Source organism: Protopterus annectens, chromosome 5.part1, assembly GCF_019279795.1.
Source record: "Protopterus annectens isolate FY-2018-M chromosome 5.part1, PAN1.0, whole genome shotgun sequence".
NCBI lineage: Eukaryota > Metazoa > Chordata > Ceratodontiformes > Protopteridae > Protopterus > Protopterus annectens.
The window spans coordinates 679,293,175-679,316,357 of NC_056736.1; the positions used below are offsets into that span (position 1 = coordinate 679,293,175).

Sequence of the window (23,183 nt, forward strand, 5' to 3'; positions counted from 1 at the left end):
TGAAACAAAATACGTGCATAATCTAAACCAGATTACATAAATTATTAAATTCCTGCCTTCTTAAACTTCATTTCTCCACAACATTTTTCTGCACGTATTGTCCCCATCATTTCCATTTCTCTATGCGACTTACTCCTCCCCTTTTCTAAAGCTTCCACTCCCTGTTCTTTTATCTCTGTTACAATATTCACTACTTCAAGTGTAGTTGGTTTAGATTTTGATTTCCATTTTCTTTTTTGAGTAATTTTGTCACCGTCAGCTTTTAAACTTGCATTTCTAAGTAGGAATGTAAAATCCTATTAGGAGTGGGAGTAGTGATATGTAAACTGTATGCTGTTTAGGTGCCCATATTTATTTGGCTAGATATACCTATTTTTCAAGAGCCTTTATGCCCATTTTAGATGGATGCTGCTTTAGAGGTATAATACAATCTGACAGGTAACCATATTTATCAGTGAACAGCTTTACAAGGTGACTACATGAGAGCATAGCTCTTAACTGTCCCTAGCTTTGCCTCATATTTTTGCTCTTTTCATTATAAAATGTTTGGTTTTCTGGAACTTGTGCTGAAATAATACAATGCATACTTCAAATGTTCATCTGGCCCCTTCATTGATTTTGTATCATGTTTTTGGGTCTGTTACATGTAAAATTTGTGGTCTTCAAAATCTAGCAAATCACTACACTACACAATGACATACTGTTAATTGCAGATCCTCCAGAAAATGTATGCTAACACAAAATCCGTTATTCTGGCAGCTTTCTACGTACATACGACAAATATTTAAAATCAGCCACCTTTTTTTGTTTTATTCTTAATTCTGAGTATTTTGCAGGGGGCACTTGTTATTTTGTTTTATTATAAATGATTACTGAAATGCAAAGAGACAATAGAGTAGCTATAACTGCTGGGTACTTGATTTCTATAGTTTGGTCATTCTTCTGGCTTTGCAGGATTAATGTGATTTTTGTGAAGCAAGTTGTAATTCCTTGTAACTACTGTTTGTGTGAAAAAGTTGAAATAACTTTTTACTTGGCCATTATTTTTATCACAGTCAGCCATCTAAGGTATACACATTCAACAAAATGGATGTAACTGCGAAGTGGGAATAGAGGGTTGCATGTGGATAAAAGCATCTTACCATCTTGTCACATGCTCACTGTAAACAATCATTCATCTAGATTTGCAGGATTGGTGTGAATTTCAGAGAAGTTAAATTGGAATACTTTATTGTGGTTACACTGTCTACTCTGTGTGAAACAGATCACAATTAGATGTCTCAGGTGTACTTGGTTAAAGTGGTTATAACTACTGCTGGCTGCAATCTATGGATTAAAGTAAGTTTTATTTGCGTCACATGTTCATCATTAGTCTGGATTTGCAGGACAAATGTGCATTTGTATGAATTAAGTTGGTATACTTTACTGTGGCTACCTTACAAGACTAGTCTTCATTTTGCAAAGCAATTTGAAATAGTTTTCTGTGATCATTTTTGCCATAATCTAAAGTGTGATGTGTGCATAAACTGTCTGCAATTCATGGGTAAAGGTATTAGATGATTATAAATGGCATCAGTTCATGGGCCTTTATGGATGAAATGTTCCAAATGGGTAATATTGTTATTGGTAGTAATATTTCTTTTACTTTTAAAAAGACAAATGTTCAAAAGCACCAACTTCAAACATAGTCAAATGAATTTTGCATTATTTAACGATATGTTTATGTACTGTTTGATAACTGAAATAAATTTATCAGATAGCAAGTACAACTTATATAGGAGACAAATATACATTTGAAACTATCAGGAATGTGCATTTAAAAGAACATGTGCAGTCCTAAAAATTTATTCTTCTAATCACAAATATCTGTCAGTATAAGTCGCCAAAATAAACCATATTTCTTTTACTCAGGTTAATGGTGGAATATCTGCTGACAGTGTAGCAAGCAAGAGCAGCAGCCTCATCAACAACTAAATGATTAAATTACCACTTAAAATGTGGAAAACAGGGTCTATCAATAAATATTTTACATGTGAACATTTCCATTTTTGAAAGGCACATTAGTAACACCCTATCTTCAGAGTTAAAAAGAATCACAAATGGAATCACTGATGCATAGCATTTGGATTCAGGGATAAAGATGATTATCCCTGACGCTTTGCATGGTGGATTTAGATATAAAGATGATTATCCTTGTTGAGTCGTATGTTCAGCAACTTCATGTAATAGTGCAATGTCTCCAGCAAAACAGAAAAAAAGTTTGTATACTGAATGGGAAACAATACCAGACTGTCAGTTGAGTTGTTTTTTAAAAAGCGAAGAAAAGGGGTAAAATCTCAGCAAGCAATGTTGAAGCAGACATGTAAGGGTGCAGGAAATGAGTAATCTGCTAAAGCATTACTTGTGATATCATATCATTAGCAATGCAAAAATCAAAAACTTGTTTCACCATAAGGGAATACTATTATGCTTTGCACGGTGGATGCATGTCAAACAATGTTAGGCAATACATTTGCTAAGAAAATAAAGAGAATACCCCTTTCTAATGAAACTGTTTTGAATCATATAATTATGATGAGTGAAGATATTCATCAGCAACGTGTAAATTAAATTAAAAAGTGAAGTACTTTTGCTGTTTAGTTAGACGAGTCTACAGATATTGCTGATACAGCCTTGCTACTTATATAAGTCAAGTACATAAATTAGGATACAAAGAAAAGTTTCTGAACTACGTGGACTTGGAAGAGTCATGCAAGTGACACTGAAGTGCTCTCAGCATCGTGTGATAACTTTTTAAGTGTCAATTTAAAATTCACAGACTGGGCTGTACTGATGATGCAGTTAAACATGCAAGACTTGTCACAAAAATGAATCTAGTAACACCAAATATAGAACACATACATAGCAGGACACACCAGGAAATGTTAGCAAGCAAAAGAATAAGTTTTGTGTTGAATTAAGCATTAAAAATTGCTGCTTAAGAAAGTAAATGTTATAATGTCACACACTTCATATTCAAGACATTTTGCAATGTTGCGTGATGAAATTGGCTCTTATAAAAAGTGTTATTAATTGCTGAAGTCTGCTGGCTTTCATGAGGACAGATACTGAAAAAAAAAAAAAAAAAAAAAAGGCTACGTGACCTGGGAGAAGAAATAATTATATTTTGGTCAACCAAAAAGTGACATTGTATAAATAATTTTAAGAACATGGATTGGAACATATAGTTATGATACCTTGCAGACACACTTCAGCTTTTGAATGAGTTTAACTTTTCTCTTCAGGAAGCACACAAAGCAGTGTTCAATAATTTTAATAAAACAGAAGGCCAAAGACGAAAATTAAACTTTGGTTAGAAATAACAAAAAACATCTACTTTGAGAATTTTAACACATCAAATGACTAAATGAATGAGGTAAAAATGAGAAATGATGACTTACAGTTTTAACTAACTGAAAAACATATAATTTGAAAATATTGTCAAGTAAATTTGAAAACCATTTTCACTCGAGATCGAAAATACTTATTGTGGGTTCTGGATCCCTGCAATCTCGAACAAATAAAGAATGATCTATGTACAAATGAAGACCTGTTCAGCTCATCTTTCCTCAGACATTAGCGTGACCAATCTGAAGACTGTTACCTCTCTTTTTTTAATAAGGCGGTTACTGAACTGTCACTTAAGACAGAGACAAACCTAAAGAATGCAAACCATATCATGTTCCCAATTACAAACGTTATACATCACATTTGTTCATTCGTATAACTACCATCAATCCAACATTACATAAATTGCTCAATTCCTGCCTTCCCTTGAACCTCAGTCCAACTCAAACACTCTGCATGTATTATTCCCACAATCTGTTTTTTTTTCTATGTAACTTGCTTCTACCCTTTTTAAACATCACACTTCTAATTCTTTTATCTCTGTTCCACTCTGTTGCAATATTCGATATTTCAAATACAGTTGGTTTAGACTGATTTCCATTTTCTAGTAACTGCTCTTTTGGCAACCATCAAAATTAAACTTATCAAGGCTTTACTATGTCTACGCAATACAGATATCTTGTCCCAGTTCAAAATGATCATTTCCTTACTTACACCCATTTGCTCATCTAATATTTTGGGCAGAGTACTCTATAGAGAATTTTTTAAATCTGTACTACACTCCCAAAACACAGTTCCCAGTTACCTCCTCCTTTCCCATCATACCGCCAACATTTATGAGGAAAAAAAACATTTGCGGTTTGCTTGAGGTATAAAAACACTGATGCACACACTTAATCCTAACTCTTCTAGACTTGTTGCATACTTGGAAGCCATGCGTACGTCCTAAAATTGTTCCCTCATGAATTCCTTATCCAATCTCTCTTCTCAATCTTTTCTAACCTCCTCTGATGGATTCCTACAGTTATTTTGCAATATTTCACATACCCTATCAATTAACAATTTTTAAACAGCAGCTTCTGCTCAAGACTCAACTAAAATCTCTACTAAAGCAGGTGTTTCAGTTACTATTCTTTGCCTATATTATGACAACAAATCCTAACAGGAAAGGTAGTCTCTAGACTGTAGTCCATATATCTTCTTGGCCCCTTCCCACTCTATTACCTTTCCCTCTCTAATTACATGTTGCCAATATATTGGTTCTTTTGCCAGTTTTCTCCAATAAATTCCAGCCCTCTCTTGCCCATTGTCTGTACCCTAATTGCAGTCATCCCTATTGGCAAAATCTCCTTTATCCATTCTTTAGTTGGCTTACTTCTTAAAATAATTTCTGCTACTTTATGAATATAATGTTCTGTGTGGCTGTTATTCTCCTAAAAGATCTGCATCCAAAATCCCACACTCTTCTTGATTCTTGCCCCCCCCCCCCCCCCCAGTTTCATCATCATCACCTCTATCCACTTCGAATTATATCTTTCTGCTTGTGTTCTGCATGGGAGCCTTAACTTTGCAGATGCAAATCAGGTAATCCTAAGCCAACTTGTCCTATTGGAAAGACCAACTTATCCCACTTGTTCCTTGCCCTCTTCCACTCCCAGATAAATTTCTTCAATTCTTTATTAATTATCATCCACAACTTCTCCTCTGGTTGATAAAAATATGCCTGACCTGAAAACAAACAAATAAATAAAACATATGCCTGATCTATATCTAAAACTAAAACCTAAATGGACTAAAAGCATGCTCACTGTTTGTATCTTGCTATCCATATCTATAAATAAGAGCTTCCAGTTGCTCAGTTTTTTTATTATCTTTTGTTTAGACCTCTTCACACATATCCTTAGCTGCTATAACAGAAATATAAGAATGTTACCTCTTGATAAAAAATCTTGATTAAAATTTCAAAAGGAGTACGGGCCTTTAAGCTTTTGATTAGGATCCTTCTCAGCTTTCCTTCCACATACGTGTGCAAAAGTGGATTCCACTGTCACTGCAACAAACACAAAATACAGGAATAGGCTAAATTTGACACCCACCTTAAGGCTCTCCAACAAACCATTCACCATATAGTGACAATTACTGTCATTCAATGCAAGGACATCCTTCTCATTAAGACTGTGCAAGTTTACAACTCACACTGTATGTAAATACTGACTTACTTTCTTTGAAGTTTTCTTATGGGTTTCACGAAAAGAACTGCTTTTGTGAAGGGTTCCTTAGTCCAAAAAAAGTACAAGTAACACAGATCTAAATGATCTTGCTAACAATGACCTAGTAATCTGCAAAAATGTCATTACTCCTGCTACTGGCAGTGTATGTTTGTATGCACACTGACATGAATGTATGTCTACATACTTTTGATTTATGTAAATATATATATACATACACACATACGCATACACATACAAATAAGATAATTTTTCAAGACAAATTAATGTTCAGAGTATTCTGCTTGTTACAGCCTACTTACTATTTAATCATGGTGTAATGTAGCAATCATTTCTTTCAATTACTCCTGCTTATTTTTAGTATTAGTCTCCTCAATCTAGTGTTATTCCTCCAGGACTCAATGGCGAGGTCTCACTGTAGGTTTCCGACAAAACTAAACTTGACATTGGCTCTCTTTAACAAACCAGGAACAGGTCACTTCTAAGTAATCTATAAGAAACAGCACAAAATAAAAGGAAAGATAACAGAGTGGGATGAGGCTATGTAGATGTTTAGATGGCAGATAAGAGGCTGCCCTGTCAAGGACCAGTAACACAGTAGTGATTAAATAGCTCTAGCAGAGTTTTTATTTGACTCTAGAACAGAAGCTACTGTTAACAAAAGTGGTTATTAACAGGGCATAAAATAATGCATGACAACTATAAAAAAACAGAGGAAGCTAGAAAAAGTTGGGAGAAGATGAAATGACAATTTAAAAAGTATCTGGGAAGAAATTGGTAAGGCTCCCAAGTGCGCAACAAAGTCCATAAGTGTAGGATCTTTGCACACAAGTGTTTGTACAGGTATTTTCATACCCCAAGTAGACTTCAGTGAATTTTTCCTCGGGTAAACAGCAGATGCTAGAGATGTGATGGAGGGGAGAGAGAGAGAGAGAGAGAGAGAGAGAGACAATTGGGAAGATGTTTTAGGAATGTAGTGTTGCAAAACATGTAAGTGTACTGGATGAGTTTAAACCCTTTCTAGTGTGCACTCAAATCAAGGGGATAGAAGCCAACAAAAGCATGTTTTTTTATTCCTTTTTTTGATGGCTTCCCAACCCTTGGTTTGAATGTAAGGATATAAACTTATTCAGTACACTTCCATGTTTTGCAACATCCCAATTACTGCTATCCATATGGAAAATTGCATTTGTTTCCCCACGGGTGTGAGGGTAAAACTCCCCAAAATGGGGGTGCAGGTGTCTTGTCTATACAAAAAATGTTTGTTTTTTTTCAGTTGAACCATTAACTGATTTTTTTTTTGTCTAACTGTCCATTTAGTTAGAGATAAGAGATTCTACAATTATTTAGTTATGACTGTTACATACTTGCTGGTCAGAACTTACATTTTCCACTTTCACTATCTCAAGATCTTCAAAATGGTTCATACTATGATATGACCATTTATTTTGCAATTATAATGTATGACCTTTTTACTAAGTCACACAATGTTACACTTACTGACATTAAAAGGTAATAACAGTACTACTGCATAAAGCTATATATTTCTGTAGGCCATCTTGGAGAACTTTTGGCATTTTTACTGAATTAACTGTGTTACTCAATTTGCTATTATTGCTCCCTAAGTTGCCAACAGCCTACTCTCTACTTCTATATACAAGAACAGTCTAAAAAGAAGGGGCCCCAGTTCAGACCTTTGTGGGGCACCATCAGTAACCCCCATCAGGATAAACTGGTGACTAACCACACCGATTTGCTACGTCCTGTTGCTTAGCCAGTGTTTGACTAAATAAACCATGTATGGACTTATGTTTAATGCTTTTAATTAATCAAGTGTTCACTTACGTAGGAGAGGGATACATGCCTCAGTAAAGTCAAGCTAAGCAATATTCACTGTTGATCCTTCCTCGGGTACAGCTGCTACCTCTTCAAAGCATTCCACAGGGTTTCAAAAGGCAGTATCTCCCCTTAACAAATGCATATTTTTCTCTAAATAACAAGAGTCGGTCTTGTGTATTGCTCAGAAAAAGTTCATTATGACTTGGTCTTGAGTTTACACAGAATAAGACTGTTTGATGTAATTCCTTTCGGTAAACTGGTATCACTACAGCCTGCTGCTGTAGGTAGGGAAGTGTCTAAATAATAACATTAGGTTTAATATGACTGACACACGTTTACATTTTTTGAATTCTGTATAAAAACCACCATGCATGTTGGGGTCTATATTAGAACATCGAAGTTTCACAACTTTGAATGTTCTAATATCGACCCCTATTCAGCGAACGCTGACAACATCAAACATGCAGAACAGCAAACTTTTTCCTAGGGAAAACAATTTGCTGTTCCGAAACACATACACACAACACAAGCACACCAAACAAACAGCAATCCACACACATACACCTAAAATCTTACATCTAACCACACATTAAACTGTACATACACCACTAACTATCCACTTACCTTAACCCAAATCCTAAGGTCAGTCACTATTGCACACTCACCTCACCCTAACTCACCTAACCCGCCCTAACCCTCACGTCCACACAATCACACACTTACCTGAGCACGACTCGGAACTTTCCACCACAGTGCTGAAAATAGCGAAGCGACAGAAACGGACAACGGAATTCTTTCCCTAGGAAAAAATTTGGTTTTCTGCAGCTTTGCTATTTTCAGCGTTCGAATGTTCTAATATCGACCCTATTCAGCGAAGTTGTGAAACTTCGATGTTCTACTATAGGCCTGCATGTTGGACCAATGAGATTTAATTTTTTACTTTACTTTTGGCAAGAATTAAGAGGTCTTTACTTGTACCAGGAATTATGATGCCTATAGCTGTTTTACAGGAGTAGCTTTCTGATAATTGATTCACATATTGTGAAATCTGTACAAAATTCTTCTGTAGCTATACTGTCTGTCTGTTACAGCTGACTAACTATTGTGTTAGCAGATAACAGGTTAAATATCCAATTTATCCTTTTCAATATTCTGATGTAATTAAAACGATACTTTACTACTGTGTTTTATCTTAATGATTAAGCAAAGTTAATAACTGGGTCTGTAAAACTTAATAAAATAAGAAAGCAGAAGCTGTATTTTAAAAACTATACTTACACTTCGGTTCAGAAAACCTCTTCTTCTTTCAGCTTTTCCCAGTCAGGGGTCGCCACAGTGGATCACCTGTCCGCTCATAATTGGCAGTGGAGTTTTTACGGTGTCGAGTTGCCAGCCCAGTGCCCAACCTTCCACAGAAGGCACACACATGCACTCATGCCTAGGGCCAATTTTGAGTGTCCACTCCACATACAGCATGTCTTTGGGATGTGGGAGGAAACCAGAGCACCCGGAGGAAACCCACGTGACCACAAGGAGGACATGCAGACTCCGCACAGAAGGCACCCCAGCTAAGGATTGAAACAGAGAACCTCTTGCTGTGAGGCAGCAGCACTAACCGCTGCACCACCATGGCCGCCATGCAGCTAATATTACATTCACTCAGGAAAGGAGGTGACGGTGAAGTGATATGTATGATGGCAATTTGGGTGGTGCTCCTACCTACTTTAGTCATGGCTTGATAGACTTGGAAGGCTTAGCAAATTGAGGTGTAAGTGAATTTCAGCTCTTAACAGTTACATCTATGCCAGGCTGGCAATGGCTAGAATGTTAAAACCAAAGTGATTCCCCATTTGTAAACCCACATATATGGCAGATCCATGCAAGTGGTATATGTAGAGGACACTAAATTCATAACCTCTCCTTATGACATTTAGGGACAGCAAGTATGCTGACATTTTTATGATAGCAGGCATTTCCAATCAAGGAAAAAGCACAGATGATCTTTAAATTCTAAATAGCCTAGTACCTACCTATGAACCTATCGGCCCAAGGGCCTATGCAAGCCTAGCCAACAAGGTTCCCTGGCTTACGCCACCCAAGAAAGTTATTTTCCTGTGCCACTGACGAGCAGACACACAGAAGTGATCCCCGGAGTGTATTTCCTATTTCCCATCCACTTATCAAGATTTTTCTTGAAGAGTGCTAATGAAGAACTTTGCTTGACATAGATGGGTAGCCTGTTCCAGAGTATGGGAAGTCTCTGGGATAGGAATCTATCCCTCCAGCATGTCATATTTATTGTGGTGACAAGGTTTAGGTCCCTAGAGCATGTAGCTTGGATGGATTGGGATTTCTTTAGGTATAGCATGTCAAACAGCTCTGGGTTTGACATAGCTTTATATGTTAGGCACAGATCACCTCTCAGTAGGTGATATGCTACGGAGTAAAGCTTGAGTTTTTTGAGGCGGTCAGTGTAGGGCATTTGTTTGAGTCCAGTAATACTCTTTGTGAGGTACTTCTGTGGCCTTTCCAGCTGCTACAGATTATCTTGTGAGGTACATTCCAAAAGGGGCGTTGTACTCTATAATGGGTCTAATGAGTGATGAGTAGAGGTAACAATAACATCTTTTTTCCTGGACAAGAACCCTTTTATGATGAGGTGTGCCACGTAGAATGACTTCCTGACTACTGTGGCGATGTGACTATTAAAGGAGAGACTACTGTCCACCTGGGTCCCAAGGTCTCTTATCATGCATTCGGTGTTAAGTAGATTGCTGCCTATGTGGTAGTTCATGGGTACAGAGTTTTTACCAAAGGGGATGACACTGCACTTTTTGGCATTGAGTTTGAGACCATGGCTCTGACACCAGGCATCTGTCTCAGACAGGCCCTTCTGTAGAATGTTCACATCATTTGGGAACTTGACTATGGCTCCTAGTTTGCAGTCATCTGCGAACTTCGTTAGCCAGAGGCCTTCTGTGTTAGCCTGTACTTCAGAGAAGTAGATACCAAACAGGAGTGGTCCCAGGACGGAACCCTGTGGTACTCCACTTGTCACTGGTTTGAGGTCAAATTTGGAGTCTGCAACTTTTACAGTGTAGGTTCCGTCAGTTATTACATTCACTCAGGAAATTATTCCTTTATCATACTTGTCTACTGCATCTTCAGGAATATGAGCAAAACGCTCACCAAGAGTGCTAAAGCTTCCTTACCAAGGAGCAGCCAAAAGCACTTCTGGGAAAACAGCAGTCAAGTGAATGGGAAAAGTAAACCCCAAACATTGTTCTTAGCTACATAAGCTGAAGCGAATTCTCTCTCTCTCCTCATTAACAGAAATGTCTGCAGTCTGCTTTTTTCAACAGCTTGAAAGTAAAAATAGTTAACATGCATCACATATGGGACTTCCAAGATGGCTACAAGTTGAGTAACAGATTAATTCTAGCTCTCCCAGTGTGAAAACAGAAACTCAGCAGGGAAAACCAGTGGACTTGTATTTCTGGGTAAATTTCAGTAAGTGGCTAGTAAGTGCACTACCTGGATACCAGGAAGAAAGAAATGCAGAGGAAAGGAAGGAAAATCACCTACAAAAGATGAAGAAAAACAGTGACTGGGAAGAGTGCTACGGCTGTTCAGCAAAAAGCAGTGCAAGCTTCAGTAACCTAGAGGAAAGTATAAAACAACTGCACACAGACCTGATTAAAATAAATGAACCACTGATGGAGTATATCAACTCAAACAACAAAAGGCTGGACCAAATGGAAAAAGCTTCAAACAGGCATTCAGATGAGGTGATAAAACTGCAAAAATCAGAGGTCAAAAATAAAGAAAAGGCTGGCTAAATAAGAGACTGCTCAAGAAGAAATGTTTAAAAAAATAATAGAATTACAGGACAGATCACATCGGGAAAAAGCTGAGATTTTCTGCTGTACCAGAGAAGCTGGAAGGAGCATACTGTATCAATTTTATGAAAGCACAAATAAGCAAGTGGATTTGTGCTCAATAGCACGAGTTATTAATTGAAAGGGCACATTGTGTATATGCTCCAAACCTGGCTATGAGAAAGCAGCCTAGACCTTCAATAGTAAACATGCAATTCTACTAGCAGAAGGAGTCGATTTTAACAAAACGGTGGCAGAAGGACAAAGTGCTAAAAGTTGGAGACAGCAGAGAGTTTGTGGACAGTGATTATTCACTGTACACCAGGCATAACAGGAATACATTTATTCCACTATTCAGGGAATATCAAGAAGCAGGCATGAGATTCAAACTGCTGTACCTAGCTATCTTCAAAATATTCTTTCCTGGAGGGACAAAATCATTTTTGATGTAGCATATGCTAAGGAGGAACTAAAAAAAAAAAAGTTTGTCCAACAAAAAGTAAGCTGTGAAACAGAAGGAGATACTGCGGCAACAAAACGTAAGCTTCGAAACAGAAGCAGATTCTGCTTCTTTTTCCTTCTGGTAATAAAGACCACATACAGACTGTGCCAGTGACAGAACAAGAAAACCTGGTAATATTGAACTTTGACTTTGATAAACTTGTAGGGAACTCTAAAGCATATGCCCTACTTCATGTTATTAATTTTCAGAAAAATACTTAGGAGAGGGGAAGAGGAGAGAAAAGGTTACTGTAACTAAAACAATTTTTTCCCAATAGCAATATGTTTATAGCGCATTATTTTCTTTGCGTGCTATAAAGTAAAGTTGTTTCAGTTATTTTAAGTGTAAAGGGATACTAATGTAAACATGTGCTCCTGTTTTTTTTTTCCCTTCTTCTCTCATTTTCCTTATTCAGTTTTAAGAAATGTAGGTACTGCAATGTAAAAAAAAAAAAAAAGATGAAAGGTCTGGTTAAAACAGCATGACAAAAAAAAAAGAAAAATCTATGCTCATTTTCTCTTTTTTGCATAAGGAAATGACTGGATTAAGGCCCTTAGCTTGCTCTAGTGGCAAGTTTTAAGAGAAAGCAAGTAAATGAAAAAAGAACATTGAATATTACAAAGTTTTATTTTTAGTAAATAAATGTATGATTTAGGTAACGATTTTGTATCTGGTCCTCAGATCTAATTTCATATCTTGAAATAAGACAATCCCGAACTACATGTCGAGACAATAATGTCGAAAGCTGGTTTTACTGAAACTTTAAAATCCCAAGTGTTAGAATACTTAAATGCTGTCAATGGTCAAATGGTGCATTGGTAATTTGTACGCTACCCCTTTAAGGTTTGCGGTTTGTAAATGTAAACAGTATGGTGGACATTAAGTTTAGAGCCAGTGAATTGTTGGTTATGTGCAGAAGTACAGACCATATGAATAGGAAAAGCAAGTTGTCGTTATTACAGGGTAAATTTGTTATCTTTAACGGAGTGTGTTAGTGTAAAGATGTGCATGTTTTACGTGCAAATGGGAAGGTACAGCTCAGAATGGCATATTTAGTGTTTGCTTCACTGTAGTGCAATCTCGGAGTTGATATATTTAAATAGCAGGGGGTATGGGGGCACAGGGGGGCTTGCCCTCCTGCTTAAACATAAAAAATTGTGAAGTTGATTTTAGTTGTTATTGTGTTTTGTATCGGTGGAGGGAAAGATAGTTGTGTGTGTGCTTATTATTTTTGATACTTCAAGTGTCAAGTTTTTGAACTTTCATTAAATTATCCTTCGACATTATCATCTTGACATTGTATAGTTTGGGATTTTTGTATTTCAGGATAGGAAAGTAGATCCTTGGTCCTCATGTTTCCATGTAGACAATCTGATAAAAGAAATGGCTAGGAGATCATATTTTCTGGAAGCTTGCAAGTGTTCTCCCATTTGGAGAAGCTATAAAGATAAGACAAAAACCAGACAGCACTTAATAGAAGCACAGTTGTTTTACATTAAGAAGGTTTGTGGTCTGCACTTTTGTGGCAGGACAGGAAGCTTACATCCTAAGTTGGGAGTTGCTGATTGAAGGCTTACCATCTGTTATAAAAGTGTATTAGTTCTGGTTTAAGCACTCGGGCCCGTTATTTTACATTAAGAAGGTGTGGTCTGCACTCTTGTGGGAGGAGAGGGTAGATTCTGCCCTTCTGAGCTGGGAGTTTCTGGTTAAAGGCTTACTGTGTCGGCTTATATGAACTGTTTTTTATTCTGAAATTGGTACGCTTTGTTTGCTGCAGCATAGACTAGATTCAGACCTGCTGAATCTAGCTTTGTTTATATAACTTGAGCACTAATCCAGGCCATCTTTTTTTGAAGATGGTTCCCTTGCACCCTAGTTGTGCAGTGTGCAGTAAAACTTGTCTGATCGAAGATTGCTGGAACGGGGCTCAGTTTTTAACTTTTTATGGGTTAATTTGTTTAAATCAGTTTGCTCATTTGCTATGGTAATATTAAATAAAAAAATTACACAACCACTTAGCTAGGGTTAAACTATTCCTGGTGCCATAAAGTCTGCTCTTCAAATTTACCCCTTAGAACTAGCCATTTTTTTAGCTTTTGCACTCATATCCGTTTGTTTGAGCTCAGCACTTGTTCAGAACTCATTGCAAGTACTAAATAGGCTACAAATTACTACAGCACTCAGCTTTCCTCCCTGGTCTAGAGGAAAACAGTTTTTAGTACTGAATAAATAAGCACCTTTCCAGGCAAGTCTAAAAGGTCAGCTCCCGGTGATTTCTCCTGTCTACCTGATGAATCTGGGCATCTTTGGGCAATGCAGCAATTGCCACATATACACCGACACCCTCTCCTCCTACCACCTAACACTACAACCTGTGAGAGATGCACTTACATAGCCAAACTGGAAGCAATGCTCTCTTCACCCAGGACTGGACTAGACAGTCAAGAGGAGAAAGGAGAAGGTAAACACATGCACAACACCACACTCCTCACATAGTCCTTCAAAACCTACACCACAAAAGTACACACATAGAAACACAATACACCTACATTCGCGGAAGCTCTCAATAAAAATCTACTCAAGCAACAGAGACCTCCAAAGCAGAAACACAAGCAACCTCCACCCCCCAACACAACCCAAATGACACAGTCCACAAACTCAGTGTGCCACTCAACCACAGCCCATAAGGCATAACAACGTACCAAACACTCTAGTCATATGTGACTCTACAGTCAGGCACGCTGATGCTCCACTCGCCAGACTAAACAAGGAGAAAGTTACTGTCAGCTGTCTGTCAGGTGTCAGGATCAGCCACATAATGCACATACTCAGTTCACTCCACAACAAGTACAAACATGACTCTGTCATTGTCCATGTTGGTGTAAATGATCCGAGATGTACCTCCCTGGACTACATGGAAAAAGAGACATGGAGGACTTCTCTGATCTTGTAGCCCAGGCAGGTATGACCCTAGCCCCGAGTAGCATCCTGCCATCACCCAGAATGATACCACAACACAAGGACAAAATGATCGACTTTAACAATTGGCTAAGCTTCTGGTGTCATTCTAAGGGAATCCAGTATCTGTCTGCCTGGGAAGACATGATAGACAGACCATGATGCTTTTCCAGAGTTGGCCTGCACCTGTTGCCCTTGGGATTCCGGATACTGGCTAAGGCTCTTGCCACCCCTACAGAGCCTTTTTTAGACAAGGTTCAAATGATAAATTCACCACTGTAACAGGTACAAGCAAGCAAAATCTGAGGGTAATGCTACTCAATGCTAGAAGTCTAAACCTCAAAATTCACTCACTCAAGGCACTCCTTAAAATGGAGAACATAGACATCTGTGCAGTGATACAGACCTGGTTGAAGGTTCCAGAGAGCACCCCTGCATAATCAGGCTATAATTCATACCACACCTTTCGGCCACCTAACCTAGACAGAAACACTAAAGGCGGAGGCGTGTCCATATTCATTAAGGATATCCACACCTCCAGGCTAGTTACTCAGCATAATGCATCCGGGATTATCCAAGTACAACTAACTCTGGCCAAGATCACAATCCAAATTGTAGCTTGCTACAGATCCCCCACCATGCCCCAGGATTCCCACTCTTCATTTCTTGATACACTGGAAAATATTAGGGTACAACTCAACACCCAAATAATGGGTGATTTCAACTACCCCACCATTAACTGGGAAAACTACTCATGTACCAACTATTTTGCTCAATGTTTTCTGGAATTCATAAATTCCAATGCCTTGGAACAACTTATCCACACCCCTACCAGGGACAGCAATATCCTAGACCTGGTCATTACCAACATGGCTGACCAGCATTCCACACCAGAGGTCAAGTCCTCATTGGTCAGATCCGACCATAAGCTAATCACCCTAGACATCCACATCCCGCCTCTACACCCAATTAGGGAACACACCGTAAAAAATTCCTCCAAAGCCAACTTCACGCTTCTCAAGACAGAAGTGGCAAGTTTCACGACACCCATGCAGATGGACAATAGAGATACGACTGCTGAATCCTACACAAATGCACTTTATAAGCGCTTACACGAGTGCATGGATCATGCTATCCCCCAAAAAAGGAAGCCAATCTGGTGGTCCCATACCATAAACAAACTCTACAACAGAAGATAAACTGTTTAAAAAAAAAAAAAAAAAGTAAAATCCCATGATTGGAAGAACTCCCTGGTCAGCCTCAGTAAGGAGCCGAGATCCCTCATAAAATCCTCCAAAGTTAGTTACGAAAACAAAATTGCCACGGATTCTGAAGACAATCACAAAGCATTCTATAGCTATGTCAAGAATCTCAATGGCAACACTCAGATCTGCTCTGAGTTACAGCACAATGGCACTAAATATACAGAACCAACTGATATTGTCAACATTCTGGCAGATGTGCAAACTTTACCCCCCTCTATCATCCCCTAAAGGGCCCATCTCTATACTGGAAGAATGCAAAGTTCATGTAATCACGGTTCCACAGGTTAAAAAAAAAAAAGCTCTCCAAAGCCAAAAACACAGCATCCACGGGACCGGACAACATCCCAGGCTGCATTCTACACGAACTACAGAATGAACTGGCACCCCACCTAAGTACAATGTTCAATCATAGCCTCACCTCAGGCTTTGTGTCCACTGAATGGCACACAGCGACGGTTATCCCACTCCACAAAGGGGGAGCCACTACGGACCCTGGGAACTACCGCCCCATTAGCCTGGCCTGCAAGGCCATGAAAAGTATCATGGAACTTATAAACAAAGACATTGGTAATCTCCAAACTCTGGACCCCACCCAGTTCAGGTTTGTAAAAGGCAGATCATGTCTCCTAAACCTGATAGACTTCTTTGAAACAGTGACCAAAGCCGTAGACGAGGGTAAGGTGGTTCACACAGCCCATCTAGATCTTGCCAAGACTTCTGACACCATCCCCCAGATAAACTCACTAAACTGGGTATAAATCCCTAGGTCACAAGCTGGGTTGCCAATTGGCTCACTGACAGAACCCACACTGTGAAAATAGCAGACTCCAAATCAAACTTCAGACCAGACCAGTGAGAAATGGAGTACCACAGGGTTCAGTCTTGGGTCCTCTCTTGTTTGGTAGCTAGCTACTTCTCCGAAGTACAAACTAAAAGACAGTCTTTGGCTAACGAAGTTTGCAGATGACTACAAACTAGGAGCCATAATCAAAACTCCTAATGATGTGGACATCCTAAAAAATGGCCTCACAGACAGATGCCTGGTGTCAAAGCCATGGCCTCAAGCTCAATACCAAAAAGTGCATTGTCATCCCCTTTGGTAAAAACTCTGTACCCATGAACTACCACATAGATGGTAGTCTATTTAACACCAAAAGTATGAAAAGAGACTTTGGGACACAGGTGGACAGTAGTCTCTCATTGATAATCACATTGTCACAGTAGTCAGGAAATTCTTCTACATGGCACACCTGATCACAAAGGTTTCTTATCCAGGAAAAAAAAAGAGGTCATTGTTCCCCTCTACTCATCACTCATTAGACCAGTTATAGAGTACAATGCCCCTTTTTGTATGTACCTCACAAGACATTTCCAACTGGAAAGGCCGCAGAAATACCTCACAAAGAGTGTTGTGGAACATTCTGAAACAGTTTCAAATCTTTTCAGGATACAAAATGAATGAAGCTAAAACAAAGGCAATAGCTGGAAATTATGCACCCCCACACGAATGGGATCAGCAATATCCATATTTATGGTGACATGATAAAATGAAGTACTTAGGAGTGTGCATTAATAATAATTCTGGTGTGGCAGCTAAGGATATGTGGGAAGGGACTAAACAAAAGATAATCTAAAAACTGAGAAACTGGAAGCTGTTATATGGATAGTAAGATACAAGCAGTTAAAATGTTTTTAGTCCCTTTAAGTCTTATACACAGGTCAAGCATACTTTTACCAACCATAAGAGAAGTTGTGGATAGCAATTAATAAAGAGCTGAAGGAATTTATCTGGGGGGAAGATGGCAAGAGTCAAGAAGGATGAGCTGATTCTTTCAATAGTTATACTACAAGGTATTTAGGGATTACCCGATCTGAAGTGGTATTTCAGAGCTGCAAGATTCTCAGCTAGAGCGTCTTCTGTGTAGAGACATGTGTGAATGGGCGTACCTTTGTTGAAGGTTGTGTGTCAGGTCTGGCAACTCGGCACGTAAAAATCTACTGCCAATCATTAGCGGACCAGAGTTCCACTGTGACGACTCCTAACCGGGAAAAGCCGAAAAACACACCAACAATTAAAGTTCCTATACATAGCACAAGCAGAAACCTGTAATTCAAAATGCAAAGGGTTGATGATTAAATGGGGGAAGCTCAAGAAACAATGGAGACATTGGAAGCTTGGAGGCAGACCTTTAAGGAAAATAAACATGAATCATATAGAATACTACATTCATAAAGTAACAAAAAGTATTCTAAGAACTAAGCCAACCCGGGAATGGAGAAAGGAGATTCTCCCATTGGGATGACTGCAATTAGGGATGCAGACAATAGGTAAGAGGGGCTGGAATTTATTGGAGAAAATTGGCAAAGGAACCAAGGTGTTGTTAGCAAATAATTAGAGAAAGGTAGTAGAATGGGAAGATGCCAAGAACTTATCTGAACTGCAGGTTAGAGATTGCCTTCCCTAACAAGGACTGATATGAGTATAGTCAAAGAGAAAGAAAAAAGGTGGGTCCTAAATGAAAGCCAAGCACTGGTAGAGTTTTTAGTAGAACCTAGAACAGAAGCTGCTGTTAAAAAAGGAATAATTAGCACAACATGTAAAATACTGCACGATAACTATAAGAATCAATCAGAGGAGGTTAGAAAGGACTTGAAAGAAAGACTGGACAAGCAATTCACAAAGATACAATGGGGGGTATATCTGCATGTCTCCCCTACATGCAACAAAATCTAGAAGATTTAGGATTTCTGCTTGGAAATGTTTACATAGGTATTGTTATACCACAAGTAGACTCCAGAGAATTTTTTTCTCAGGTAGACAGCAAATGTTAGAGGTGTGATAGGGAAGAGAGGTATCTAGGAATATTTTCTGGGAGAGTAATGAGTTGGCAGACTAAGGATTACTAGAAAATGGAAATCAAAGTCTAAACCTACTATATTAGGAACAGTAATGGAGATAAAACAACTGGAATTGGGATCTTTAGAAATGGGTAGGAGCAAATTACATAGAAAAAATGGGAACTGTGGGAACAATACATATAGAAGAGGAATGAGTTTAAAAGAAAGCAGGATTTAAATGAGCTATGTAACGTTTGATGGACAATGATAGGGTAGATTACAACTGATGCATAATGTTTGCAACTGAAATTATGTCAGTATGGTTTGTGATGTATAATGCTTGCAACTAAGATTATGTCAGTATGGTTTGTGATGTATAATGCTTGCAACTAAGATTATGTCAATATGGTTTGTTTTCTTTTACATTAAATGTGTGATTGCCTATGTCATAACTGATTTTTAACAAGAAACACCTTAACAAACAAAATGTATCATACCCAGTCTCAGGTCGGCATCACAACTTTTTGGCTTCAATACTATCCAATTGTCTTTCTTCCTGTTCATGTGGGTGAAGTCACTTGTATGGTGAAGAACATCAAACTTTGAAAGGATGACTGTATCCAGCATTTATCAAGGACTAGAATAGGATCACATCAGTTGCAGATGTCCAAAAATAGTCATTATTTTTTTGTTCTATATGCAAGACTTAAATCATTTTGTCCTTACTGAAACACTAAACGCACATTAAAGTTGACTCCTACAGGTCAGTTTTTTTTTTATATATATATCAGAGTCACTTTTAACTAAATTAGTTAAACTTTACCTGTAATCATATGGCTCAGCACACGACCAAAAGTATAAGATTAGAAAAAAACTCAGTATACTACTGCATTAACCTCACTAACTACCACAGCTACGGATCAGCTAACAGAGTACTTGTTAGAGGCCTCTGACTTCATTTTATACAAGTGGCTATGTATTAAGCTGAGGATATACAGGCAGACCAAAGAGCAGTTCAGTGATTTAAGAGCTACTCAGTAAATCATTCCTTTAGGATTTAAATGCCGTTCTTTAATCTTACCACCAATAACAGAAAATATATGTCAAACCAAATTAGGTTAGAACCCCGGCTAACAATCAGTACTTCTAATTCAGACAATAACACCCTTCTCTATGCTAATTACTTAGCTGGTTCGTGTACCATTCTTATGACATAACCAGTTAAGTTTTTAATGTATTTACTTTTATGATTTTTAATCTAAGTGTTTTGAAAAGATCTCCTTAGAATACATAACTAGTTTATTAAAATAGAATTGGACATTAACTTCAGAACATGTGATGCCATTGCCGCCAATAAAACAATCAACATGGTTTCATTTTACTGAGAAGTCAGTTCCCCATTGGTTAACACCAGATTTGGAGCGCTTTTGCAAGGAAGAGTGGGTAAATATTGCCAAGTCAAGATGTGCCATGCTGACAGACTCCTACCCAAGAAAGCTGAATGCTGTAATTAAATCAAAAGGTGATTCACCAAAGTATTAGTTTAAGGGTATGCAACCAGCTTATTGTGCATTTTTTATTTTTTCTCCCTAACAAATTTGTTTTTCAATTGAATTATACAGGTTATGTCACATTAAAAGGTGGGAAAAGTTTTGAAATTATTTATTGTGGTTTCATTTTTTTATATGACAAAAACCTGGCATTTTAACAGTGGTGTGTACACATTTTATATCCACTGTACTTCCTGCAGCTTTTGAATGTAGAAAACCCTAAAGAAGTTGTTCTGCCCCAGATGGAGCCTACAGATGAAAGAAAATAAGAAGAGGAGACGCTCACCCTAAAAGTAAGAACAGCACTAAGGAAAATGAAATTAGGGAATGCACCAAGCTCAGATGACGTCACAGCTGATATGATCAAGATGTTAGGTGAGAGAGAGGAGAAACGGTTCCTGAGGGTACTCATAGCAGTATGGATGGAAAGGTGTATTCCAGATGACTGCAGAATAAGCACATTAGTGCCAGTATACAAGAACAAAGGGGGCATCCTCAACTGTGGGCAGTACAGAGGTATCAAAATCCTGTCAGACTGTATGAACATTATGGAGACAGAGACTGATAAATGAATATGCACAGTAAGACAGGAAATAACAGTCCTGACTCAGCTCGGATGTAGCACAACCTACCTGATGTTTGTAGTGAGGTAGATAATTGAGTAGTTAGAGATAAGAATAGAGTCCAGATGGGCATTCCTGGACTTGGAGAAAACTTATGACAAGGTCCAAGAAAGTTAATTTGGGCAGTCCTACAGTATTTCAAAGTCTCACAAGCATCGGTAGAATTAGTGCAGGCTATGTACAAGCACTCACTGACTTAAGTATGAATGGTGTTTGGTCTCACAAAAGGGTTTCCAGTGGGACTGGGTGTCCATCATGGTTCAGCTCTGAGCCCACTGCTGTTCATTCTGGTGATGGACTACATAAGTAGAGAGAAGACCTGTGACAGGCATGACTGTCAAAGAAGGTAAGAGAGTGGCACTGAAGAGAGATGGTGAAAGCTGGCATGGCATCCTGACCCCATGTAGAAAATGGGGAAAAAGGGGGGTTGGTGATGAACCTCATTCGGCAACTCACACCTATGCCTTTTGGAAACACAATATTCTCTGATCTGTAGCATCATAGCTTTTAATATCCACAGATTCAGAACTTGGAATTTGCTACTACCAGGTGTGAAATATCTAATTATCATAAATAAATTTCAAACCAAAGTAAAACATATATCCATTCATAAGGGCAAAAATACAACAAATGATAATACCTATATAATAACTCATCGTGGTCTGTTGTACAAGTAAACAATTTATTCATCACTTCCCCATAACATTGATATAATTGTCCTGTAGTGCAGTGACACTTCAACTCTGCAGACATACAAGGGTTCTACATATTTCAACTGAGCACTTCCTTAGAATTTTATATTAATATGTTATGTAGTCTTTGCTGTTTCTGCTAACCTTTCTTGCAGTTAACTGCTCTGAGTGCAATTATTTTTATAATACTGTGACCATTTCACTTTATGGGTAAAAAAATGCCATCATATCAGCTGTATATAGATAAGTAGCTCTTCCAATACCATTTATCGTCAATACTTGCACTGCTGCACTTAGCCTTCCCTTTTGTGATATATTCCTCAAACGACAGGCAGCTTCAACAGAATGAAGACTCGCGAAAATAAAATGATCTGTCTAACTCACACAAATATGAAGTACACAAACCAAACACAGCCCAGGTATGGCAACCTGATCAACTTGTTTTTTTTTTTATGTTAAGCACATTAGTAACATGCTGACAATAAACCAATAACTATACAATGTGGCAAAACCTCATAACACGTGAACAAATGCAGCTGATAAGCAATTTGAGGCAACACCCTACTATGACTAATGTTTAAAAAGTGTAAAAATCCAGACTAGGCATTGCAGCACAAGTTTAGTTTGAATCACTGAGTAAGCAAAGTGGGAAGACTACAGAATCTGAAAAAAAATGTTATTCATTCATTCACTACCTGGGTAAACAGGCATGTCAACCATTTTCAGCCATGCCACTAAGCAAGACAAAAGGCATATCAAGCAGAAATAAAAATTCATATCTTGGTAAATTGGTGGGATTATTGGTTAGGATACAAATGGCCCACTGGATCAGGAGACTAGTACAAACCTACGAACACATAGCATTTTGCATACAAAAATAAATAAAAACAGATAAAAAGCATCAGTACCACAATATACAATATTTAAGTAAATCTATTATAAACTTTGATAGGATAAACTGGATGGATTATCAGTAAGAAGAGGATTCAGCAGTCACAGAAACTGCATTAAGCCCACATCTCCGTTACACACCTAGAGAGAATCCAGTTAATATTCCTTAAAGTGATTTGTTCATGGCTGCACTACAGCAATTAGTGAGTTTAGTGCCACAATGCATTTGCATCATTCTCCCTTTGTATTTACTTGGGACATTGTTTTAATAAAAACCTTTGTACGCATTTTAATAAACCACGGCCCAAATAACTTTAGTTTATTCCCTCCTGACGTCACAGTGGGTATAGCAAGAGCTCCGTCCACAGTTTTTAGTGAACATGTCTCTGCACATGCATAGTGGCATGCCCATTAAAGTCTATGGATGCACTTCACTCTTTCCCTACTATGAAATCACTGAGATTAAAGCTTATTTTCTAAGTTCAGTGGCATGATCATATGAAAAGGATTATTTTCATTTTTTTTCTTCAGA

General features: G+C 38.1%; 1 protein-coding gene across 7 annotated transcripts in view; it reads right to left on the bottom strand.

Annotated features, from left to right (window-relative positions):
* Window positions 1–23,183, bottom strand: part of PARP4 (poly(ADP-ribose) polymerase family member 4) — a 2,883,551-nt gene that overhangs the window by 2,841,491 nt on the left and 18,877 nt on the right. For 6 of the 7 annotated variants that reach the window (XM_044073295.1, XM_044073297.1, XM_044073296.1 and 3 more), the window contains exon 2: window positions 5,321–5,437. The exons of the other annotated variant lie outside the window; for it this stretch is intronic. The gene's annotated coding sequence lies outside the window, so the exon portion shown is untranslated. The remainder of the gene's footprint in view (window positions 1–5,320; window positions 5,438–23,183) is intronic. 7 annotated transcript variants of the gene reach the window in all.